This window comes from Camelus ferus, chromosome 36, assembly GCF_009834535.1.
Source record: "Camelus ferus isolate YT-003-E chromosome 36, BCGSAC_Cfer_1.0, whole genome shotgun sequence".
Taxonomy (NCBI): Eukaryota; Metazoa; Chordata; class Mammalia; order Artiodactyla; family Camelidae; genus Camelus; species Camelus ferus.
The window spans coordinates 17796251-17800754 of NC_045731.1; the positions used below are offsets into that span (position 1 = coordinate 17796251).

The window sequence follows — 4504 nt, forward strand, 5'->3', positions numbered from 1 at the left end:
ACAGAACGGAAAGGGTAAGTGAGACAGTAAAATATAAAAAGTGAAAGGTGTTGCAAATATTTGCTGGTTCTGGCCAGACTCCAGAGGGTGTGTGTGTGAATGTCCTGTGGTCAGTCACAGGTGGGCCTGGTCAGGATGTTTCCTTGAGCTTAACAGAGCTATTTTAGGTTAATGCTAAGGCACGGGAGACCGGTTCTCAGAGAGGGGCCATTCATTATGTATACTTTAAGCTACAGGTGACCCCCCCTTTGGTGATTAACTTGTAGCAAAAGCAATAGGGCACAAAGGTGAAAGCAGACCCACTGTGAAGTCATAGCAGTTCCTCCCGATCACAGGTGCATCCAGTTTAGTGTCTCTGTGTAACAAAGTGCAAGTGTGAGGAAACTGAGAATTAATCACTTCTATATAGATTCGTATGTAATAGCCTTCAGAAGGCTAAGTGGTGCAATGCAAACTCGCAACACAGACATAAACACATGCATGTGTGACAACATGCTGGTATTTGCAAACGTTATGAGTCAAGTCTCAGAACAGAGTAACTGCACCTGGAAGACTGAGAGACAATTGTTTGGGAAGTGGAGGAGGTTTTATTCTACACTCTTTCATTTCCATGGATTCTATTTTTAATATTTATTATCGTCTATCATCCAAATTTTATTTTAAAACTAAAATATTACATTAAAATTTCACAAGTAAGGCAAATGAAGTAAAGACAATAGTCCATACAGCATTAAATATTTTAACTAATATAATAAATAGAATGATGATTAAACACAAGATTCTGAAAAAATGAAACTAAGAATGAGAATGTAATAAAACTAAATGCAGAAATTCATTAAAATTAGTGTAACTCTATAAAAATATCATTGACTAATTCATTAGATATTATTTATTGATTCCCTATTTAATGCATTCCACCCCTCTCCACCCCGCTAGGTGCAGTAATCAACCAGATACTATAGGATGTACATTCTAACATGGAAACCATCATTGTTTTTGAACATATAATTCAATCTTTAATTTAATTATCAGAAATCCTTTAGAGAAAAAGAAAATTTGCATTAGATTTACGAAGACTTTTACCTTCCAAGGAGATTGGCCCTAATGCTAAATTAGTTTCTTTGTGAAGGATAATTCCCTTATTCAATACTTGATCTGCCTTTTTTCCCTCCAGAGCTTCTTCATAGAATTAGTCATCTCAGAATTTCATAGACTATTGATTAAATGGTTCAGCATAGGGGTGATGACTGTTAAAAACATGCTTAATGATTTATCAATGGGGAAAGTCTTAGCATGGTCTCACATATATGAAAATACAGGGAACAAAGCAGCAGACAACCACAGTGATGTGGGAACCACAGGTCTGGAGGGCTTTCCACCTCCCTTCCTGACTCAGGTTCTTTTGAGAGTGCAAGATGACTCCATAGAAGATGAGTAAGAGCATAAACACAATAGTGCAGATCAGTCCTCCATTGGCCACCACTAAGATGCCAATGACATAGGTGTCAGTGCAGATGAGTTTCAATAAGGGGTACATGTCACATGTAAAGTGATCAATGACATTGTGACCACAGAACGGTAGCCAATAAATAGTGCCAAGTTCAATTACTGAGTGCAGAAAACCTCCACCCAGGACACCACTGGCAGCACAACACACACCTTTTGCCTCATGATAACCAAATAATGCAAGGGTTTACAGATGGCCACATAGTAGACATAAGCCATCACCAATAGAATAACAATCTCTGATCCACCAAAAATATGCTCTTTAAACAGCTGAGATTTGTAATCTTCAAAGTATATGGTGTTTTCCCCAAAGAACAAGTCTGAAAGCAATCTGGAGGAAATAGAAGAGGAATAAGCCATGTCCATAAATGATAAGCTCACAAGAAAAATGTACATTGGTGAGTTCAGGGTCTTACTGACAGTTATTGTCATGACAATGAGCACGTTGCCCATAATGTCAAAATGCAGAAGAGCAAGAAAATAGCAAAAAGGACTCTGCTCCTTGAGATGGTGTGTGAGGCCCAAGAGGATGAAATAAGTTACATTGTTCCTTGCTTCCATCTAGTCTGTACAGGAGCTGACTTCACAAATTAGAAGCATTTTATCTACAAATCAAGGCAGAAAACTTTTAAATGCATTACAAGTTTTATCTTTCATTTATCCATTCAATTAAAACAATGTGTATGAAGTATCTATTTGTGCCCAATGTGTTATAGTGCAGGGGTCTACAGATGGTCACATAGGGTCATAGGCCATGACCACAAGGAGGATGATCTCTGAAGCTCCCATGAAATGTTGAGTAAAGAGCTGTGTCATATAGCCACTGAGAAGGAGACAGCTTTTGAATCAGAGAGCAAATTACCTAATGCTTTAGGGATTATGAAAGAGGAATAGCATGCATCTATCAAAGACAAGAAAGTCAGGATGAAATACATGAGAGGGTCCAAAGTTGGGCACAGATTATAGCAACCTCAGTGAGCAGGTTGCCCATGACAATGACAATTAGGTGATAACAACAAAAAAAGGATTTTCTGTATCTGAGGATTCCGCTAATTCCCATTAGAATGAATTCAGTCATATTCATCCTGTCTTCTTTCACTTTAATGCTGGTCATGAATGCAGAGTTGGGGCATTAACGTGTAAAGACAATATTTTCAGTAGCAACGTGACTAAAACTTAATATATTGGGTTTTCAAGTAATCCAAAGCTCCTTGATAATACAAACTATTTTTTCCATAGTGTGCTAGAGGATAAGCAACATGACAAAAAAAGAGTGAACAACTGAGGCTGTTTAATTCAGCTTCTTACAAAGAAGCTTAAATCCTTCTTCAGTGCCTTCTGACAGCTTGTCCCTGGGCCTTTGCTGGAGGACCTTTAGGCACAGGGAGCTCACAATATAATAAATCTGACTGCTTCTCAGCCAATAAGAAATGCTAAAAACTCTTCCTTAACTACTAAAATGTTTGTACAACTATTGACTCTGGTTCTGCACACAGTTGATACACAAATTGAGTCTAATTCACCCACCCCTTCCATTTAAAAGCCACTTAAATAAGCCTGAGGAATATAGGCCTGTCTCCCCAGCACTTGGTTCAGTGTCTGACTCACACTGCTGTTCAATAAAATTAAGTGAATAAACAAGTTGGAAGATGTTCAATTCCCTCTGTTTTTTTTTTTTCTTTTTTCAAGCTAACTCTAAAACATAGCATTTACTCTCTTACCTCCCCCAAAAACAAACAAATAAAATAACTGAATAAACAGTTAGAATGTTAAAAATGATCTTTCTTTCACCCATTGAGATCCCTCACTCTCTCCATCATGAGCAGCACTCTTTCCTGATCTACTTTAACCAGTGCCCTTTCCTTCTGGCCAAGGGGTAGTATGAGGCTGAATATTTCAGGGAAGGTGAGAAGAAAAGAGGCATGTCATTGTATTTATTGTTCTGGTTCCCTGTAGTGGTTAGTCAATAGCTGGGTGCCTTCCACTGAGGAAGGGCTCCCTTGGATGGACCTTCTGGGTTCCTGTGATCTATCTCTGAAGCCCTATTGTGTTCATGTCTTCCTACTGTTACTAACCCTGGGGTCTTTATCATTCCCTGTTAGTTTCCCTCAACTCAACCCATACCTTGACAAGTAAATATAATCAACTCATTTTAATCTCTCATTTTGAGTATGCTATTTCTTGTTAAAACTCCAGTGGATGCTGAAATTTTGTGGTTATTCCTTTGTAAAAATGTAAATATGAAAATAGTTTTCTCTTTATGTACATTTATTTTGTTCATGACGCATCTATAATTCCTTTGATGTATAGATGATAAATAAATGAAATTTTGTTTGGAGAAAATATTGCAAAAGGCAGAAATGCAACACACTCACAGAAAAACACTGTGTGTTATCTATAGCATTCCTTTGGAGTCATGAGTCTATGGGATTTATACCTTTTACTGACTTTAAGCTGCTTGAAGGTTGTAGAAAACTGACAATAATGCAAGTAGTTTTTAGTCCATAGAAATAGAGTGAGAGAGACTGACGCTGACAGAGAGAGTTCTGGAGAACTAAAGGGGATCCCTTTCAGCTAAGCATTAGAGTACTGACCAGCGCATGCATTTCAAGAAACTCCCTGAGGCTGGGGAAAGTTTTAACCAGATGGACTACTGAGAACAGTGCTTGGTCCTCACACTGGACCCAGAATAATGCACATTCTTACCAGCTGGAAAAGCTCTTAGGGCCCCAGGCCAGGGCACTGAGTTGAACACTTAGGAACATTTAGCATCAGTCGTGGGACATAATTACCCCCGGACTGAGTGCATCTCAAGGCCTCCTCAGAAACCACATAAGCAAGGAAAAAAAAAATAAAAAAAAAAAGCATCCAATAGAATGAAACTAAATACTAAATACTGTGTTCAGGGTTTTGTGTCTTTGTTAATGTGAAGTATTAATCTAATTCTTTTCTTTGCCATACTTTGTTCATTCTAGTATAAGGGTTTTGCTGGGTGCAT

The 4504-nt window shown here is 38.1% G+C and overlaps 1 pseudogene; it reads right to left on the reverse strand.

The window, feature by feature from the left end:
- Positions 1-655: 655 nt before the first annotated feature.
- Positions 656-1959, reverse strand: LOC102516185 (annotated as a pseudogene).
- Positions 1960-4504: the final 2545 nt, after the last annotated feature.